At 46.3% G+C, this 21,323-nt stretch overlaps 1 protein-coding gene across 1 annotated transcript in view; it reads right to left on the bottom strand.

The window, feature by feature from the left end:
* LOC147029162 (uncharacterized) overlaps positions 1 to 21,323 on the bottom strand; it is a 341,518-nt gene that overhangs the window by 188,866 nt on the left and 131,329 nt on the right. The window lies entirely within an intron of this gene.

Here is a 21,323-nt window from a genome sequence, read left to right on the forward strand (position 1 = left end):
CCAAAGGCCGTCACCCTAACCATTATGCCAACACCAGGCATATCTTGAGAGGGACTGACATCTTTATTTAACGATGTACTCGGTACAAAGGACTTCTGACAGGATTATGCATGGAAAAGTAGAGCATTTATCTCTGTGATGTCTCAGTTCATTTTGCAACTTGGCCTGACTATAAACTGCCATGTATCTTGCAGATCAAGCACTGCATTGTAAGGAAGGACAGTATGCCAGGTGTCCTGGCTGCTAGCATTAGTTGTTGGAAGTTAAGTTTCCCACATGGTCATTTGCAAAGATTAAGCGAGTTATCACCGGCACACAAAACAAACATTAGAAATTTCTGTCCTGATTGACGCTTGGCACCCTAAACAAATTTTCATTTTCACCGACACCCGAAACAAATTTTCATTTTCACCGACACCCAGAACAAATTTTCATTTTCACCGACACCCGAAACAAATTTTCACTTTCACCGACACCCGAAACAAATTTTCACTTTCACCAACACCCGAAACAAATTTTCACTTTCACCAACACCCGAAACAAATTTTCATTTTCACCAACACCCGAAACAAATTTTCATTTTCACCAACACCCTAAACAAATTTTCATTTTCACCAACACCCTTAACAAATTTTCATTTTCACCAACACCCTAAACAAATTTTCATTTTCACCAACACACAAAACAAATTTTCATTTTCACCTACACCCGAAACAAATTTTCACTTTCACCAACACCCGAAACAAATTTTCATTTTCACCGACACCCAAAACAAATTTTCACTTTCACCGACACCCCAAACAAATTTTCACTTTCACCAACACCCGAAACAAATTTTCATTTTCACCGACACCCGAAACAAATTTTCACTTTCACCAACACCCAAAACAAATTTTCATTTTCACTGACACCCTAAACAAATTTTCACTTTCACCAACACCCTAAACAAATTTTCATTTTCACCGACACCCTAAACAAATTTTCATTTTCCCCGACACTCGAAACAAATTTTCATGTTCACCAACACCCAAAACAAATTTTCCTTTTCACCGACACCCCAAACAAATTTTCACTTTCACCAACACCCGAAACAAATTTTCACTTTCACCAACACCCGAAACAAATTTTCATTTTCACCGACACCCGAAACAAATTTTTACTTTCACCAACACCCAAAACAAATTTTCATTTTCACTGACACCCAAAACAAATTTTCACTTTCACCAACACCCTAAACAAATTTTCATTTTCACCGACACCCGAAACAAATTTTCATTTTCACCGACACCCAGAACAAATTTTCATTTTCACCGACACCCGAAACAAATTTTCACTTTCACCAACACCCTAAACAAATTTTCATTTTCACCGACACCCGAAACAAATTTTCATTTTCACCGACACCCAGAACAAATTTTCATTTTCACCGACACCCGAAACAAATTTTCACTTTCACCAACACCCTTAACAAATTTTCACTTTCACCAACACCCGAAACAAATTTTCATTTTCACCAACACCCGAAACAAATTTTCACTTTCACCAACACCCAAAACAAATTTTCATTTTCACCGACACCCTAAACAAATTTTCACTTTCACCAACACCCTAAACAAATTTTCATTTTCACCGACACCCGAAACAAATTTTCATTTTCACCGACACCCGAAACAAATTTTCACTTTCACCAACACCCGAAACAAATTTTCACTTTCACCAACACCCAAAACAAATTTTCATTTTCACCGACACCCTAAACAAATTTTCACTTTCACCAACACCCTAAACAAATTTTCATTTTCACCGACACCCGAAACAAATTTTCATTTTCACCGACACCCTAAACAAATTTTCATTTTCACCAACACCCTAATCAAATTTTCATTTTCACCGACACTCGAAACAAATTTTCATTTTCACCAACACCCTAAACAAATTTTCATTTTCAGACACCCTTCACAAATTTTCATTTTCACCAACACCCTGAACAAATTTTCATTTTCACCAACACCCTTAACAAATTTTCATTTTCACCGACACCCTAAACAAATTTTCATTTTCACCGACACCCTTAACAAATTTTCATTTTCACCGACACTCGAAACAAATTTTCATTTTAACCGACACTCGAAACAAATTTTCATTTTCACTGACACTCGAAACAAATTTTCATTTTCACAAACACCCGAAACAAATTTTCATTTTCACCGACACCCAAACCAAATTTTCATTTTCACAAACACCCGAAACAAATTTTCATTTTCACCGACACCCAAACCAAATTTTCATTTTCACAAACACCCTAAACAAATTTTTATTTTCACCGACACTCGAAACAAATTTTCATTTTAACCGACACTCAAAACAAATTTTCATTTTCACCGACACTCGAAACAAATTTTAATTTTCACAAACACCCTAACCAAATTTTCATTTTCACTGACACTCGAAACAAATTTTCATTTTCACCAACACCCGAAACAAATTTTCACTTTCACCAACACCCTTAACAAATTTTCATTTTCACCAACACCCTAAACAAATTTTCATTTTCACCAACACCCTTAACAAATTTTCATTTTCACCGACACCCAAAACAAATTTTCATTTTCACCAACACCCTAAACAAATTTTCATTTTCACCGACACCCTAAACAAATTTTCATTTTCACCGACACCCTTAACAAATTTTCATTTTCACCGACACTCGAAACAAATTTTCATTTTCACAAACACCCGAAACAAATTTTCATTTTCACCGACACCCAAACCAAATTTTCATTTTCACAAACACCCTAAACAAATTTTTATTTTCACCGACACTCGAAACAAATTTTCATTTTCACCAACACCCTTAGCAAATTTTCATTTTAACCGACACTCGAAATAAATTTTCATTTTCACCGACACTCGAAACAAATTTTCATTTTCACAAACACCCTCAGCAAATTTTCATTTTCACCGACACTCAAAACAAATTTTCATTTTCACAAACACCCTTAACAAATTTTCATTTTCACCAACACCCGAAACAAATTTTCACTTTCACCAACACCCTTAACAAATTTTCATTTTCACCAACACCCAAAACAAATTTTCATTTTCACCAACACCCTTAACAAATTTTCATTTTCACCGACACTCGAAACAAATTTTCATTTTCACCAACACCCTAAACAAATTTTCATTTTCACCGACACTCGAAACAAATTTTCATTTTCACAAACACCCTTAACAAATTTTCATTTTCACCGACACCCTAAACAAATTTTCATTTTCCCCGACACTCGAAACAAATTTTCATTTTCACAAACACCCAAACCAAATTTTCATTTTCACCAACACCCTAAACAAATTTTCATTTTCACCAACACTCGAAACAAATTTTCATTTTCACAAACACCCTTAACAAATTTTCATTTTCACCAACACCCAAAACAAATTTCATTTTCACCAACACCCTAAACAAATTTTCATTTTCACCGACACTCGAAACAAATTTTCATTTTCACAAACACCCTTAACAAATTTTCATTTTCACCGACACCCTAAACAAATTTTCATTTTCCCCGACACTCGAAACAAATTTTCATTTTCACAAACACCCAAACCAAATTTTCATTTTCACCAACACCCTAAACAAATTTTCATTTTCACCAACACTCGAAACAAATTTTCATTTTCACAAACACCCTTAACAAATTTTCATTTTCACCAACACCCAAAACAAATTTTCATTTTCACCAACACCCAAAACAAATTTTCATTTTCACCAACACCCAAAACAAATTTTCATTTTCACCAACACCCTAAACAAATTTTAACTTTCAGCGACACAAAGGGGATACGACACTATTTCAATGCGTGTGTGTGTGTGTGTGTGTCCAAATCTATATCTTTTCACAATATACATCCACTATCTTGCATGCTGAAACAGTTTTTTTTTTCACATTAAATTGTCTATAAATTGAACCCACAGCAGCAATGGCAAAGCATCAATGCCTTACCGATTCAGCCACCAACAACTCACATACAGAGTAATAAAACCTGACAAATTGGCATGTTCAAAACGTGAAGGAAAATCATATTGAGAACCATGGTCACGGCAGAAAACACATTTGTTTTTTAATCCACAAATCCGAAACTGAACCGAGCAAATGAAATTGTCCTTTTGGAAACCAAAATGAGACTGTGTGTTTACATTGTGTGAAGAACTCTCTTCCTTATATCTGTCAAGAGAGAAACAAATATCAAACCAAGATTTAAACCCACAATGCCTCGAGATATCACCAATGGGTATGAAGTTATGACTGTGAAAAAGGTTGAAAGTCTTGCTGTGTTGAACTCCAACTCCACAGCTTTTATAAACTACCAAATGAATCGTTTTTCTTCTTTTGAGAATCAATATCTCGAATATGCATCCATACTCTCTTACATGCAGAAACCGTTTTTCTATTTTTTTTTTTTTACAATAAATTGTCTGTAATTTTGCAACTTTTTCATTTATTTTTTGTCTTTCAGTAGATGTTGGCAAGATAGCCGAGAGGTACGCACACTCGCCTCTGAGCTGGACCTGTAATTGAATCCCGACCAAGCTTTCAACGCTCATCCTGGTGTTTCGCAGGCAGTGTGATTCATCCATTGTATCTCCCATTCCGACAATATTTTGAATGCCCCAAGTGACTTTGGTTTCACAGAATTAAGCAAGTAAATGATGTTTAACTCCATACATCTTTTACGTCGTTTTCTCTCATCAAAACAATGTTTTCATATCGATTAACGCATTTCAAAGTTGGTCTCCAAAGCCAGTCGGCGACTGGGCATCCTGCGTCGTGCAAAGCCCTTCGTGGAACACCTAAACTCATATCAACATACAAGGCCTGCATCCACAGCTTTATTGAGTCCTGCTCTCCCTCTGGGCTGGCTCCCCTGCCCCACACCCTGCTCAGCTTGACACCGTGGATACCAAGGCCTTCAAGATCATTGGAATCTCCCATGATGAAGCCGAGTCTATGGACCTATCACTTTGCCACCGCAGACAGGTCGGTGGTCTCTCAGTCTTCTACCACCTCCTTCCAGGTCTTACACTCTGCTCTTTTCATCTTTTGTCCCTCCTCTCCTCCTCCGCCAGGATTCTGCAGGGCTCAGCCAGTCCATCAATCCCATTCTGGTAAAACTCCAAAAATCCAGAACCACTGCTATTCTCCACTCATTCGGTCGTCTTTTCCTCCACCTGTGAAACCAACTTCCACATTCTTTTCAATCTCATTCTTCCCTCCAGGTCTTCATAACAGCTGTTCACCGTCATCTCAGATCATCCCCAATTCAAAAGCATGACCTGTATCCATATTGTCCATCCCCATGCATACTCCCCTACCCTTCATTCCTCCACACATCCCTTTATGCCTTAGATGATCTATTTATAGGTAGAGGACGAGGATAGCACGAAGACACTTGTGTTCTACCACACCAAAGATCATTTTCGCCAAGTTTTGTCACAATCCCATCTCCTCTTGGAGAAGGAGCTACAAGTGTTAATGGATGAACGGACAATGAATCATCTCATAAGGTTATCTGAACTCTTCCAGGTGAGCTAATAATAATGTTTAATTTGTATTATCAAGAAGTGAGTATAATAAGTTGTCGAGTGGGCATCCTGTGTTGTGGTGTTGACTTAATGGTTCGGGTGGTGGGGTTGGGATCCTGGGGTCCTGAGTCAAAATCCTTCTTGGCTGTTGAATTACTTCCAGCTGGGGTTGACTCAGCCTGTCATCCTTCTGAGATTGGTAAAATGAGTACCAGCTTGCTGGGACGATAGAGCCATTCAAGTATCCTGCGTCAGAGTGGCGACCCGTCCAGGATTGTGCCGAATAGCCCAGGACACTGCTTCAGCAGCAGTGGTGCTCTGCACAGAGTATGGTTCCAAGGAATGGATGGAATGAGTGAGTTAAATTACAAGGGGAACTTGCTTAGTATCTCCTTTGTATGGACAGCAGCATCCTTGCTGCAAAGCACCAAGATGACAGTTTGTACACCATATGTTTTAGATTGCTTTATAATATGTAATCCAGTGAAAGACAAATAAAGTTGACCTCCAATTTTGTACTCGAGAAGGAAGAACATATTCAATTTATACATTATTTGTCTGTAATGCATTAGCAAAGAAATTGCTGGGGAGCTTTATCTCTGGCATGATATAATCTTGGTGTTGTTATGTCATGTGAGATCTGAATTGTGTTTAACCATTGGGATGAAGTGTGAAATGGCTTAGTGTGATCGATTTGGATGTGTACAAACATACAAACACGTACACACACACACACACACACACACACACACACACACACACACACACACACACACACACACACACACACACACACACACACACACACACACACACACACACACACACACACACACACACACACACACACACACACACACACACACACACCTAAGCAAGCCCATTGAAGCGATATATTTTGATGTTCCCTTCTGAGCCCTACAATCATGATCCTGCGACCTTGCGGGGTTCAAATCCTACGACCTACATGCTGCGTTGATTAGTTAATCCTCTCAAATGTCCTTGCATCTCGTTTAATGCATAGAAGGTGAAATTTCTTTCTGAGTTGCAAACATTCTAAAAACATAAAATAAAAGGGAAAAATGGTGAAACAAGTAACTTACGATGATGCGTACGTGTGGGCGTTGTCCTATCCTCCTGAATCTAGGTGAGCGTGGATTTTTGATACAATACTCATTCCAACCAATTCAGTTACACAACAGCTCGCGGCTTCAAGTAATATTCCACGTTGAATCTGTCGTGCAGTTGCTATGGCATCATCGTAGCTGAAATACGTGAAGAGATTGTAAATTTTGATGTGTTAAAGCGTTATTGTCTGCTTTTTTTGTCATCGATGCGAGAAGAGAACCGCTTGTCGTGTCTGTCTGTGTGAGTGTCGGCATTTTTCTCAGAGATAGCTAAACAGATCTTCATAAAACTTTCAGAGGTTCATCAGTGAGTGTTTTAGGCAAAAAATAAATGAATGAAAATTTAAAAAGTTGGATTTTTGGGGGGATTTTTGAAAAAAAAATTGCTCTATTTGCTGAAACCTTGATCGCTCCATGAAAGGTAACATTAAATAATCTCCAATTCCAATCCATAATGGGTGTGGTGAAGTGTTTTATGCCCCCACAAAAAAAAGACCAGGCAACGCTGGGTACTCCGGCTAGTGCAGTGTAATCAACACTCAATAACAATATAATCTTACAATAATGTGATTGATTTACAGTTTAAAAAGATATTTCATAAAGCGGTTTAGTTCTCTCTTCGAATGAGGAACAAAATTATCAATACCCCAATACAAAAATTAATAATGAGTACTTTTTTTTTTTAAAGAATAAATTTCATCCATCTCTCTGCATGTGTCTGTCTATCTCTGTCTCGAACAAATATCTCCCAACATCTGCAATCCACTCCACATTGAAGTGGCAGGATGTTTCCCAGACGGTTGTCGGTAACAATCCATCCCCATTTCCATATTGCTGTATGTGTCTGTCTCTGTCTCTGTCTCTGTCTCTGTCTCTGTCTCTCTCTCCAACAAATGGCCCCTAACAACTACCAGTCCCCGAAGGTTGAAGTGCCAGGATGTCCCCCAGACAGTTGTCGGTGACATCCTTAGCAAAGCATGCAAGGAATGAACAATAATCCACAGCATGGCGTGTTTCTACCCACAGGCGTACAGACGTTGTTTGCCTGCGAGTGCCAAATGGGCAATCCTCCCACTCACGAGCACAAAACTTCAAGCAATTGCTTGCCAAAGCAGAAGGTACCTGGAGAAATGTTGTAAACAGCCAGAGAGAGAGAGAGAGAGAGAGAGAGAAGATGTTTTTAATAGTGAAACTTTATGGTAATTCACTGGAACCACCCAAGACTCGTCAATTTGCAAGGGATACGACATGAAGGTATTTTTCCTCCAATAATGATTCAAAACAAGTCATGTTCTTGAAGAGCATGGTCATAATAGACAGGCAAACAAACAAAAAAACTACAGGCCTGTGCAATCATTACTCTTGTATCGTGTGGGGACAAATTATGTGAATATGACAGATTTTGATGGGAGAGAAAAACGCTTCTTTGGGCCTTTTTATAGCTTCACATGTTAATGGCATCAGATAACTTGTCTGCATCACTTTCACGACAATTAGAACTCATGAACCAGTTTAAAACTGGGGGGATTTAGGCATCGGTAAATATTGTTGCGAATTCGCGCCCGCCGGCGTGCGAGCGGCCACGTAACTCGAATCGCGGCACGTCGCCCACCGGACGGACAATTCTGTCGTGACCCTCTCGGACTAACGCCGGGAACTAGTCACGGGTGGGCCTTTCGGAATTACCACGATCGTGCCAATCGGCCCCCCGCGTGGGATAGGGTTGTTCGCCAAATTCGACCTACCGAAGTACCCACACGGAGGGTAGACCGGGCGATCGCACCTCGCCGCAGGTCGACACCGGACACGGGCCACTGAAGCGACCCGTTCCGTACTATCGGGATAACCGAGCGGTGTTATATCGTCAACCTCGACGGTTCCGATTAATTATCGGGCGTATGAAGCCCACTACCAACCCTTTACGTGAAGTAAGATGGAGATTCAATTAAAGAAAAGACGAAGCGAAACGGGAAAAACAGTTCAACATGAGGCACATTTATTCCGCGGCACACGGAAAGCACACATATACAATTACAACAATTATGCACCAAAAGCAATTGCAACAAAAGAAACACAACAATGCAGATCTACTACCGACTACGTGAGCACACGGCAACACTTACACAGTTTTACTTTACAGACGGCGCCGCCAACACATATACTCAAAAGCAAAAGAAAAGGGCCACCCTTAACGACAAGGGGACAGACGGGGCCTGTGGGCGCGAGACCGGGTGGAGCCTACCCGTCTTGTGATGAGCCGCAAATGTGGCGGCGGTGCCCCGACTCCGCGCTCCTCCGCGGGTTTCGTTGGCACTGCTTGGAATGGGGTGGGAACGTGGCACCCTTTACGCACTATCTCAGCGTGGGGGGGGGGGCGAGGGGGGAATTGTTGATGCTCTGGGGAAAGAGGATAACTGGCTTGCTTGGGTCCCGCGACGAGCGACTCCACTGCGACCTCGACTGCACTCCCGGCTTCCCCTCTCTGCAGCTCCCCGACAGACTGCGAACCCCAACAGACTGACACTCCTCCAGACCCGTCTTGACTGCTGCTGGCACACTCTGCCGCTGCCACACTTCTCCAACTCGCCTTGACTCTTCTCCAACTACCTTGACCGAAAAACTCTCTGCCGCTGCCACACTTCTCCAACTCGCCCGAGCCCAAAACTGACTAAATTCGCCCCGCTCTCGGCGCTTTATTGTGGTGTAGGAGATCCCATATGCAAATTTCTGGATCAGAACGTGCTCGGGGGTGGAGCCACCCTCACCCATTGGACGGAGAAAAAGGGGCGTGAATCTCCCCTGATCCTCAAATTTGCATATATTGATTCTACTCCGACACGCCTGGAGGCGGGGCCAAATCGCCCCGTGCTTGCTGATTGGACGGATCAGAAGTGGGCGTGTATCATTCCTGATCCGACTTCTCCTCGGAAAGGCCGCACTTTGTACCCGCGGCCCGGCGTGCGCCCCGTACGAGTCCAGGACAGCCTGACGCTCGGTGCCCACAAGTGGTGCGGGAATGGCCGCAGAACGAGAGGCGAAGGTGGTGGAGGGTCTAAATTGGCGGTCCATGGCCACGGCGACGCCCGGAATTGGCGGCGATGCGATGTCTGCGGGAGCGAGCTGCGAAGGTAAAGGTCGTGGCTGTTGGCGTTGTTGTTGTTGCGAAGCGGTGTTGCGGTTGGTGGTTGTTGTGTGATGGCGGTTGAGACGTGGTTGGTTCAAAATAAAGATAGAAAAGAAAAACGGCTATCTTAAAGGGTCGCAGCCCGAATGAATCACATTTATTCCCTCTAAACAACGGGTTTGGGGCTAACTACACATGTACTTACAGAGATATCTCACGTACGGGACCTGAATGGTGGTTTGCGAATTTCCTCAACCGTAACACCACCCCTCCCCTTTTTACAGACTCGTCCCGAGTCGTCAAATTTTCATGTGCCATCATGTGTAGTTCTCCCCTAGTACGTTTTACCTACGGATCCCTGAGTGCGACATTCATGGTATTCATGTCCCCAAAATAAATAACCTGAGGGCTGAGTAACTAACGAAACAAACCCACTCACACGGACGACTTGAATAAAATTGCCGGCGCTAAGACATACATGCCGGGAGCGCACTCATATGTACAGTACATCTTCAGCTTAACTTACAAATTTTACACGAAACCATGGCCCAGGATCAATGGACTCTGCAAAAAGAAAGCAGTTAGCAGGGAGCCAGGCTGCTCGCATGCAGTCTCTGGCTCAAGCAATGCAGGTGACAGGGAACGTGGCTGGCTGCTCACACGCAGTCCAAGGCCTTCCCTTTTGAACTGAACGCAGTGAACCACAACGGTGCATGGGCTGCACAAACGCAGTCTCCTGGTGCGGCTGCCCGCAAGGCAGTCCCTGCAGAACACTGACGCAAGCAACAAAACGGTGCACGGGCTGCACAAACGCAGTCTCCGTGCCAGCTCAAGTGGCACACGCAATGAGCACAACGGATGGATGGATGGATGGATGAATGGATGGATGGATGAATGGATGAATGGATGAATGGATGGACGCAAACACGGTGCACGGGCCGCCACTGCGGGCCCGTGTTGTAGCTGCCAACAGGGCAGTTCTTGCAGCTTTCAAACTGTTGCTTTCTGATCCTGGCACACATGGCAATGAACAGGGGGGGGGGGGGCAAAGCAAAATTGAACGGGGCTGGTGAACAGGGGCAGTGGGCATGGCATGACAAAGGCAGCAGGCGAACAAAGCCGGCAGAACAGGGCCGCTGCAGGCAAACACAGCCGGCAGACGATCTGGCCGGCACAGGCCTTGAAGTAACACAGCCAGCAGATGAAGTGGCCGGCACAGGCCTTGAAGCACAGCAGCTGCAGACGATCCAGCCAGTACAGGCCTCGCAGCAAAACAACAGCTGCCGATGAAGTGGGCCGGCCTTTGCCTTGCATGTTGGTGGAAGGGGTGCAGTGGTGCTGGCCACTCGGAAGGCGGGCTCGGACCTACCCTACGGTCTCCCTCCCTACCTATCGCCTTTGCCTGTCACTGTCCCTACCCACTCCCTTAATTTGTCAAACCCCATTTAGCCCCAACTTATTTTTTTGTTGTTTTTATTTTTTACTTCCCCACTATGAATCGTCCCCTAACCCCCTTTATCATCCTTGTTCGGCTAACCTATCGTCCACTTGCCTACTCCCAACCCTTACGTTCCCTTCCCGGAGGGGAACAAGGGAGAGCTACCTCCGTCCTGCGTCGAGGCCCAATCTAAGCCTCGGGATGGCCTCCCCAGAGTTCAGCGATCTATAACACAAAGTGGGTCCAGCGGCCCACAACGAGAGCGAAGGGATGGATGGTGCGCAGGGGTACACTTCCTAATCTACCCTAACCATTTAACTGTTAAACTACCCCGGGGCTTTCAACAAGCTCCTCTCGCTTAAACTATTGGTTCTAACAACCCAGATTCCCGTCGCCTGTGTTGGTGTCCTCACAATTTCGGGCCTCGCCCCCCCCCAATTTTCTTCCCGTGCCCTCACACGGTCTCATGGCTGGGACGCGTGGCTCCCTTGGCAGGCACTACCCTCTGCCGATTCTCCTACGGTGGCACCCCCGGGCACGACACTGCCTCCGAGCCTACCAGCTCCCTAAACACCGGGGAGTGCCCCCATGGCACCTCCCCTGAAACGCACACGTGGCAGGCTGGCTTCCCGGGCCCCTTTCCGAGGGTCACCTGTGCCCACAACACTGCCCACACGGCTCATGGCACCCCGGGCCCCGCACCAAGCGGATGCACCCGTGCCCACGACGCTATCCCGGCCCCCCATGGACCCTTGGCCTACTACGGCCGACTAGCCTGGTGTCCGGGGTACCCACTCAGCGATACTCACCTTTCGCAGCCACGCTCCCAGTCCGTCAACAGGGCTCCTGCACCCCTCCAAACGGGTTTCGAGCCTACTTACCCACCAACAACAAAACGACCTCCATTTTTCAATTTAACTAACCCCCTAACTCAATCTACACTGACCCCGGGGTCCCTGGGGCAGGAGTCACTCCTCCCCCCAATCACTCATCGCACCATGCATTCCACATTCGCTCCATTCACACAGACCCGCTGGCCTCACTCACTCACCAAGCACATTTTCCACTCAACTCATCAACTCTTCAACACACAAACCACTGAACTCAGCCATCCTGCTAACTACATCCCCTAACTAACTCGTGCTCCCACGTCGTCCCTTAAACTATAGCACGTTCCATTTAACACTATGTAGCTAAGCTACGTCCCCGCAACACATCCAAAGTCTGTCTCTGTCTCCAAATGTCCCAAAAATTATTTCCCCAACCTAAATCTCATCTAAATCCCTCGACCTAATCCATTCCACGGGCCCCATGAGGACTTACCCCTGCCCCATGGAGCCGGTCTAGCTAAGCTAACCCTTCCCCCTAACTAGTTCCATCCTGTGCCCAGGTCAAGGGGATCATCCACCCCTTGCCCAGGAATCCTGTTCACCCGAAAGCGAGGCTTGATGTTTTTTTTGTTTTTTTTCATCGTGCAGCACCAGCGCGGAAACTCACAACCTGCACCAGCGCGGCAATTCACAGCCGCGCACCTTTGGCGTGACGTCATGGCAGCTGTTCGCGTCCCTGGTCCCACTTGGACGGTACCATCCGGCAGGGATTCACCCTCCTGCCGGATTCCAACCATACACGCAGCCATGACGTCACCCGGCGCATAAAAAAAACCACAAGCCTCACGTCTCGAGGGGTTCCCCACGCGAACACATGTGTTTTGCCCGTTGGAGCTTAACACACACGCCCGCGTGGAGAACCCGTCCGGTCCTAATTCGTAATCCTGCCTAAACTTTGTCCGTCCGCGGGATCGGCAAATCCACCGCGTGCGTTTCCGGACCGGGACTTCACTCCCGCAAGCGAGCACGTGGGGGCCTCGTGCGTTGCACAGCACGGACCTCGCGCTCGCTGCTGGGTGAACCCGGCACGGTCCCCGAAACAGCTACAGCCGCTACTCGGCTTTTGTCCCTCACATGTCGCCGTCGTCGCCATTCAACACACGCACTCCCGCGTGTTACGACGCCAACACACCTCACCATTACATTCACCCCGGGAGACGCGGCTGTATGCTCCCGCATGCCGACCGTCATCTCCCTCACATACCGCTCTCTCACACACACGGTCTCCCTTACACTCGGCCGTTCACTCACGCATGCCACCTCCCTCGCACACGTGGCTCCACTCACTCGCGGCGCTCCATTCATACTGGCCGTTTCACTCACACACACGGCCTCTTCCACTTGCGGTGCCCCTTTTACACACGGCGTGCTGGGAAGCACGTACTCCGGCACACTCGCCACCACACCACTCACACACGGGGTCGCTTCCACACACGGGGACGCACTCACACCTTGCACCACACACACCGGGACAACCACACTGGGGATTTGTGTCCCCACAAGGGTCTCCGGGGCCTCTATACCACCCAAGCTCTCCGTGCACCTGTCCACAGCACCCGTCCCCTCAACCTCGCAAAGCACGACCGAACCCACCTGGTCGTGACTCGCCTCAAGGGAGCATACTCCCTCCCCTCGTTCCTGGAGGAGGCCATCCAACTGCTCGCACTGGGTCTCTACCCAGTCCGCCAGCTCCCCCTCATGGTCCTCCACTACCTCTGTGTGTGTGTGTGTGCGCGTCTCTAACCCCGTCCAATTCATCCTCTATCTCCCGTGTCTCTATTATTTCCGTCTCTTCAGTTTTCTCCCTTGTCTCAACTATTATTTCCGTCTATTCCCTTGTTGTCTCCCTCGTGCACGTCTCCGTCACCCCAATTAGTTTTTCCCTCTCGTCACCGTCACTGTTGCTTTCACCGTCACCTTCACACTTCTCGCCCAAAACGTCCCCCGAATTACTTTGTCCTCACCCGCCTCCACCGCGGGCCTGACAGCCGTTGCACCCCCTCCCAGCTCGTTCGCTCCCACACGTGGCGTCGCCATTTTGAGCTCCCCGGTAATTGCCTTCATGCCCGCCTGCAGGCTTCGGCCCATGTTCTGCGTCTCACCCCGCAGTTCTTTCATTTCTTCCTTCATGTTTGTTTTCATTTCGTTCATTTGCTTGTTCATGCCTTTTATTTCGTTTTTCATTTCATGCGCATCCGCATTCATCTTTGCCAGCATGGCGAATAGCTGGGCCATGTCGGGTGCGCTTGGGTGAGCCGTTTCGGCAGGGATCGGGGAAGGGTTTTGGTGGAGATGGGGAGGGAGGTGTCATACACCGCGGCCGCCGCCGCACCTATTTCGGGCTCTGGGTTTAGTTGGGGGAGTTCGTGTTCCTGCACAACCAACATTTCCTGCTCGGGGTTTTCATCCTGGACCATGGATTCTACACATTCTAAATCCATTTCTAATACCCCCGGCTCCCGCTCGCCTTGAGACGCCATCTTATTTCTCGTAAAGGGTTAATTTGAATCGCTCGTAATTTGGAGGGAATCGGGGGTCGCTCCTCTCACCCCTGGACCTATTCCCGTGAAATTAGCTGGAGACAGGAGAGCCCGTTTTCCCGCTCTCCGACACCAGTGTCGCGAGGAGGGGGATGAGTTTGTGTCCCACGACCTGACACAAGTGTTGCGAATTCGCGCCCGCCGGCGTGCGAGCGGCCACGTAACTCGAATCGCGGCACGTCGCCCACCGGACGGACAATTCTGTCGTGACCCTCTCGGACTAACGCCGGGAACTAGTCACGGGTGGCCCTTTCGGCCTCACCACGATCGTGCCAATCAGCCCCCTGCGTGGGATAGGGTTGTTCGCCAAATTCGACCTACCGAAGTACCCACACGGAGGGTAGACCGGGCGATCGCACCTCGCCGCAGGTCGACTCCGGACACGGGCACTGAAGCGACCCGTTCCGTACTATCGGGATAACCGAGCGGTGTTATATCGTCGATCTCGACGGTTCCGATTAATTATCGGGCGTATGAAGCCCACTACCAACCCTTTACGTGAAGTAAGATGGAGATTCAATTAAACAAAAGACGAAGCGAAACGGGAAAAACAGTTCAAATGAGGGACATTTATTCCGCGGCACACGGAAAGCACACATATACAATTACAACAATTATGCACCAAAAGCAATTGCAACAAAAGAAACACAACAATGCAGATCTACTACCGACTTCGCGAGCACACGGCAACACTTATACAGTTTTACTTTACAGACGGCGCCGCCAACACATATACTCAAAAGTAAAAGAAAAGGGCCACCCTCAACGACAAGGGGACAGACGGGGCCTGTGGACGCGAGACCGGGTGGAGCCTACCCGTCTTGTGATGAGCCGCAAATGTGGCGGCGGAGCCCCGACTCCGCGCTCCTCCGCGGGTTTCGTTGGCACTGCTTGGAATGGGGTGGGAACGGGGCCCCCTTTCCGCACTATCTCAGCGCGGGGGAGGGGGGAAGGGGGGAATTGTTGATGCTCTGGGGAAAGAGGATAGCTGGCTTGCTTGGGTCCCGCGATGAGCGACTCCCGGCTTCCCCTCTCTGCAGCTCCCCGACAGACTCCGAACCCCGACAGACTGACTCTCCTCCAGACCCGTCTTGACTGCTGCTGGCACACTCTGCCGCTGCCACACTTCTCCAACTCGCCCGAGCCCAAAACTGACCAAATTCGCCCCGCGCTCGGCGCTTTATAGTGGTGTAGGAGATCCCATATGCAAATTTCTGGATCAGAACGAGCTTGGGGATGGAGCCATGCTCGCCCATTGGACGGAGAAAAAAGGGCGTGAATCTCCCCTGATCCTCGAATTTGCATATATCGATTCTACTCTGACACGCCTGGAGGCGGGGCCAAATCACCCCGCGCTTGCTGATTGGACGGATCAGAAGTGGGCGTGTATCATTCCTGATCCGACTTCTTCTCGGAAAGGCCGCACTTTGTACCCGCGGCCCGGCGCGCGCCCCGTACGAGTCCAGGACAGCCTGACGCCCGCTGCCCACAAGTGGTGCGGGAATGGCCGCAGAAGGAGAGGCGAAGGTGGTGGAGGGTCTAAAGTGGCAGTCCACGGCCACGGCGATGCCCGGAATGGCGGCGATGCGATGTCTGCGGGAGCGAGCTGCGAAGGTAAAGGTCGTGGCTGTTGGCGTTGTTGTTGTTGTTGTTGTTGTTGTTGTTGTTGTTGTTGTTGCGAAGCGGCGTTGCGGTTGGTGGTTGTTGTGTGATGGCGGTTGAGACGTGGTTGGTTCAAAATAAAGATAGAACAGAAAAACGGCTATCTTAAAGGGTCGCAGCCCGAATGAATCACATTTATTCCCTCTAAACAACGGGTTTGGGGCTAACTACACATGTACTTACAGAGATATCTCACCTACGGGACCTGAATGGTGGTTTGCGAATTTCCTCAACCGTAACAATATTAACTCAAACACGTTTGTTTCTCATACCCATGGCACACCTTGAGATCCTGAGCACAATTGAAAAACTAGAACGGTATTCGGTTGAGCGCAAACCTCTGCCAGGCTGAACAGTCTACGATTTGTATTCCACTGATAGGCCAGATCTGCATCCGGACCTGAACCAAAATCGAATCGGCTTGTTCTTGTCATCCACCCAACACATCCACCAGGTTTTGTCAGAATCTGTCCGTAACTTTTTGAGATATCGTGCACACAAGCAGACAGACAAGCATCCAAAAAAGGTGAAAACATGACCTCCATCCACCACCTTCAGCGGCAGAGGCAACTCAAAATAATCTCAAAACGCAAAGCCTGACTGCATCTGCGTTGTCCTCGACTTAAACTTAATGAAGACAACAGATTAACAAAAAAAATGTAAGATTTATCAACTTGATTTTTATGTACCATACTCTTTACATAGCATTGATGCTGCCGAAGCACTTCCTGGGCATGGAGTTGAACGAGGCGATTTGTCATTGCCTTCCAGGCATTGTTTGTTCGTGCTGCTCTATCCTTTTAAAATACTATGCATCAAGCAAGGAAGCAGAGCTTGTTCCATTTTTAAAGTCATTGGTGTGACTCAGCTGGGGTGAAAACCGCAGACCTCCCAGACTGAGAGCAGATGCTCTAACCTTTACACGATGGAGTCTGGTTCATCAATTATTTTCTCCATATTCAAATGATAAAGGTTTGTTGAAAACTTGACGGCAAAAGCTAAAATGGTAATAAAAAGAAAAGGTTATGGTCTGGACAAACACACGCACGCACGCACGCACACACGCACGCACACACACTGCAAAACTGCATGATTGCAAAAAACCCGTCTCCCACTGCATGTGGGTTGGGCAAACAACGGGCATATTCTCCAACTCCAGATGGAAAATGGCCTACAAAGCACCATTCCTCTGATAGACCATAAAGATAACTGTGCAGGACCTTTGCACAATTAATATGTTAAAAAAGCTAAAAAGGTTCCTTGTTGGGGAACTCATTATTTCATATACTCAATATCACCTCTGCTCAACATCATCGAGATCACAAGATGACCAGAGATCTTCTCCTCACTGAATTTGTACGAACCCTACCAGAAAACCGACAATTCTTTGTGGAACTTCGTGGGAAGTGCAGTGGATGGCGGCGACAAAAAAAGAAAGAATGGTTTACCCCAAGACAGTGTCCGCGCTCCTACCCTTTGCAAGTTACACACACACACACACACACACACACACACACACACACACACACACACACACACACACACACACACACACACACACACACGCACGCACGCACGCACACACACACACACACACACACACACACACACACACACACACACACGAGGAAATAGTGTCTCCGGACACAAGGAGCTTCATTTATGCCAATGAGCTGTGCACCACAGTTCAGCACAAGCACTTCAACCATGTTGAATCTGTTCAAGATGTCGTCACGTGCCTTCTGGTTAAATGATTTGCATTAGCAGGAACAATCGTCTGGGTGGCGGACGGATGGTTGCTGTGTGCGGATTATGTGGTTTCACCGTTTGAGACATAATCTGCGATGATGCTCACCATAACAAGTCAGGAGGTGCGTCTGATGTTAAACGACGATTGTGGTCATCATTGGTTAGATATTTACCGGTATGCCATCCTGATGAGGGCAAATAAGCCCAAAATCTGGATCGGTAGTTCCGGTTGATGTTTAACTGATGTTGACCATCAAATATTTGTCTGTTTGACAGAGTTACCAAGCCGAGGCCTCTGTGTTGGAGGTGGCGCTTTCGTGTAGGACTGTGTCCAATGAGGATCGGCGGAGTGCTTGTCACACCCCACATGTTTTGATTTGCCTGGCGTTCACATCACGTGCCTTTTGGTTGAATGGTTGTATTTGCAGCAACAATCACCTGGGTGGCAGACAGATGCTTGCTCTGTGTGGATTATGTGGTTTTACCGAGTGAGACATAATCCGTGGCGATGTTCACTATAACGGTCAGGACATGCGTCTGATATACATATATGTAGATATATACATACAGTATATACAAAGAGTTTTTCAATACTACGGTCAAGGTAACCCTTTGATGACAAGAATGGAGTGGAGTACCCGTTAAATTGCTAATTGAGAGTTCACCTTCACACTTGCTATGTTTGAAATCATGGCCAGCAAATAAACGTTCTCAAAAAAACCCATTGTAACATTACATCACTGCGTGTCCGTAAAGATGGCTGTTTTTATTTTCTAAGACCGATTTAAATATACACCAATAAATCAAAGCCTGTCACAATAAAGCAGCGTTGGCTGTTTACGGTTAAATACTGACACTTTGTTCAGTGTTTAAATAGGGCGAGGCCTATTGTGATTTCATATGGCCGATTTAAAAATACACCGAACAACTCAAGACAGAAATCCTGTTAAATGTGGCTTCCTTGTGAGTATGTAATTATCGTTCACAATATATGTCGGAAAATATGTTCTGGAAGGCTGCAAAACACTCCCAAAAAATAATATTTTAATTTGTTACCGTGCATAATATGCATCCCAACTTCTAGATAAAGTTTTCATGAAAAAAATGCGAATTATATTCGGAAAATAACAGTACTCTACGACAGCAAGGACCATTTGGAACATAGTGTGAAGAACATGGAAGGGGAACACACAAAATTAGACACAGCAATACTTCTCGAAGCAATAGAGAAATAGAGTATATAAAAATACAGGAAGGAGCACAAAAACAACAACCCCAGCCACCACAATGGAAGCAACAACAAGAGAGGTCACAGAACACCTTACCTCACATAGTCTTGAGAAAAAGGACATGGGAAGGGCCTTTTCAACTCTTGCTTTGTGTTTCCGAGCGCAATCTATACTTCCGATGAACTGCAATTTTGCCTCAAATTCAATATTCCCCAACGCTGAGAGCACGAGTGGCAAATTTGATTGATGTATATGACGGAAAATGTAAAATGGCATAATGTTTTGCCAAGTTGCAACGGAACAAAAGGAACAACAGAGAGAGGGAAGGGGGGTAATACCAACAGCAGGTTTTAGATCATGATTGTGAGCTTCGAGTCATGATTATGAACTGAGAACTCGTAACAAAATGCTTTGATTCGGTGACACAGTCAATTAATTAATGTATAATTAATAAGCATTTTCATGGTACATGACCATTATTTGGAACACTCTTTGGATAGCATCTCAAAAATGCTTCGAAATGGAACTTTTGATTCACTATTTGTCGATATCAGCAAAAGCAATTATCACTCACGAGACAGTTGTGGTTGAAAAGTGGAAAGAAGATAAATTTCACAGAATTTCGACAAGCAGGATACCTTTGGTGTCCGTGAATGTAATAACTATATTAAATGGCTTGGAGAGGGAGGGAGAGGGAGAGGGAGGGAGAGGGAGAGGGAGAGGGAGGGGGAGGGGAGAGGGAGAGGGAGAGAGGGCGGGGAGAGAGACAGAGGTCGGAGAGAGGTCAGAAAGAGAGAGGTCAGAGAGAGAGAGGTCAGAGAGAGAGTTCAGAGAGAGAGAGAGTTCAGAGAGAGAGAGAGAGAGTTCAGAGAGAGAGAGAGAGAGAGAGTTGAGAGAGTTGAGAGAGTTGAGAGAGTTGAGAGAGTTGAGAGAGTTGAGAGAGTTGAGAGAGTTGAGAGAGTTGAGAGAGTTGAGAGAGTTGAGAGAGTTGAGAGAGTTGAGAGAGTTGAGAGAGTTGAGAGAGTTGAGAGAGTTGAGAGAGTTGAGAGAGTTGAGAGAGTTGAGAGAGTTGAGAGAGAGAGAGAGAGAGAGAGAGAGAGAGAGAGAGAGAGAGAGAGAGAGAGAGAGAGAGAGAGAGAGAGAGAGAGAGAGAGAGAGAGAGAGAGAGAGAGAGAGAGACAGTGACATGAAGTGTGAAACGGTTCATGCTACATGTGATTGAAGCAACCACAAACACTGGAAATGCCAAAGGAGATGTCTTTACACCAAGAATCCCCATCATCCCAATTCATTTGCCATTGGAATTCAAGAGACTTCATTTTCCAGTTGCACTCAGTTCTACTCAGTTAATCAACAAAGCACAAGGCTAATCACTGAGGATTCATGGCTTACATCTGTCATCTTCATGTTTATCACATGGTCAACTAAATGTGGGCTGCACTCGAGTTGGAGCACCAAACAATGTACATGTTCTGGCTCGTGATGGGAAAACATTCAGTATTGTCTCCCCAAAAGGAATACAATATGTTCAATTTTGTTGATATTTCTGTTCAATATTTTGCAGCTTGATAAATAAAATGTTTACATAAAAAAACCAAAAATTCCAGCTGGAATAAGAGAATAAGAATCTCTAAATATGTGCTTTATTGTGATAGTCAAATAAATGCACGTTAGATCCCAGGCAATGCTGCCTCACCTTTGTGGGAGGGGGAGGGAAAGGGATTGAGGTGGGAGTCTGGAGGGAGGGGGGAAGGGGTGGTAGAGGAGGAGAGGAGAATGAATGGGGTGGGAGTCCGGAGGGAGGGGAAGGAGTGGGGTGGGTGTCTGGAGGGAGGGGGATGGGGTAGGAGGAGGGAGGGGAAGGAGTGGGAGGAGGGACCCGGCGTTGCCCAGCAATACCTGATACCTTTGCATATATATATATATATATATATATATATATATATATATATATATATATATATATATATATATATA

This window comes from Eptatretus burgeri, chromosome 4 (genome assembly GCF_056783735.1).
Source record: "Eptatretus burgeri isolate ZD-2024b chromosome 4, Ebu_testis_v1, whole genome shotgun sequence".
In the NCBI taxonomy this organism is placed as follows: domain Eukaryota; kingdom Metazoa; phylum Chordata; class Myxini; order Myxiniformes; family Myxinidae; genus Eptatretus; species Eptatretus burgeri.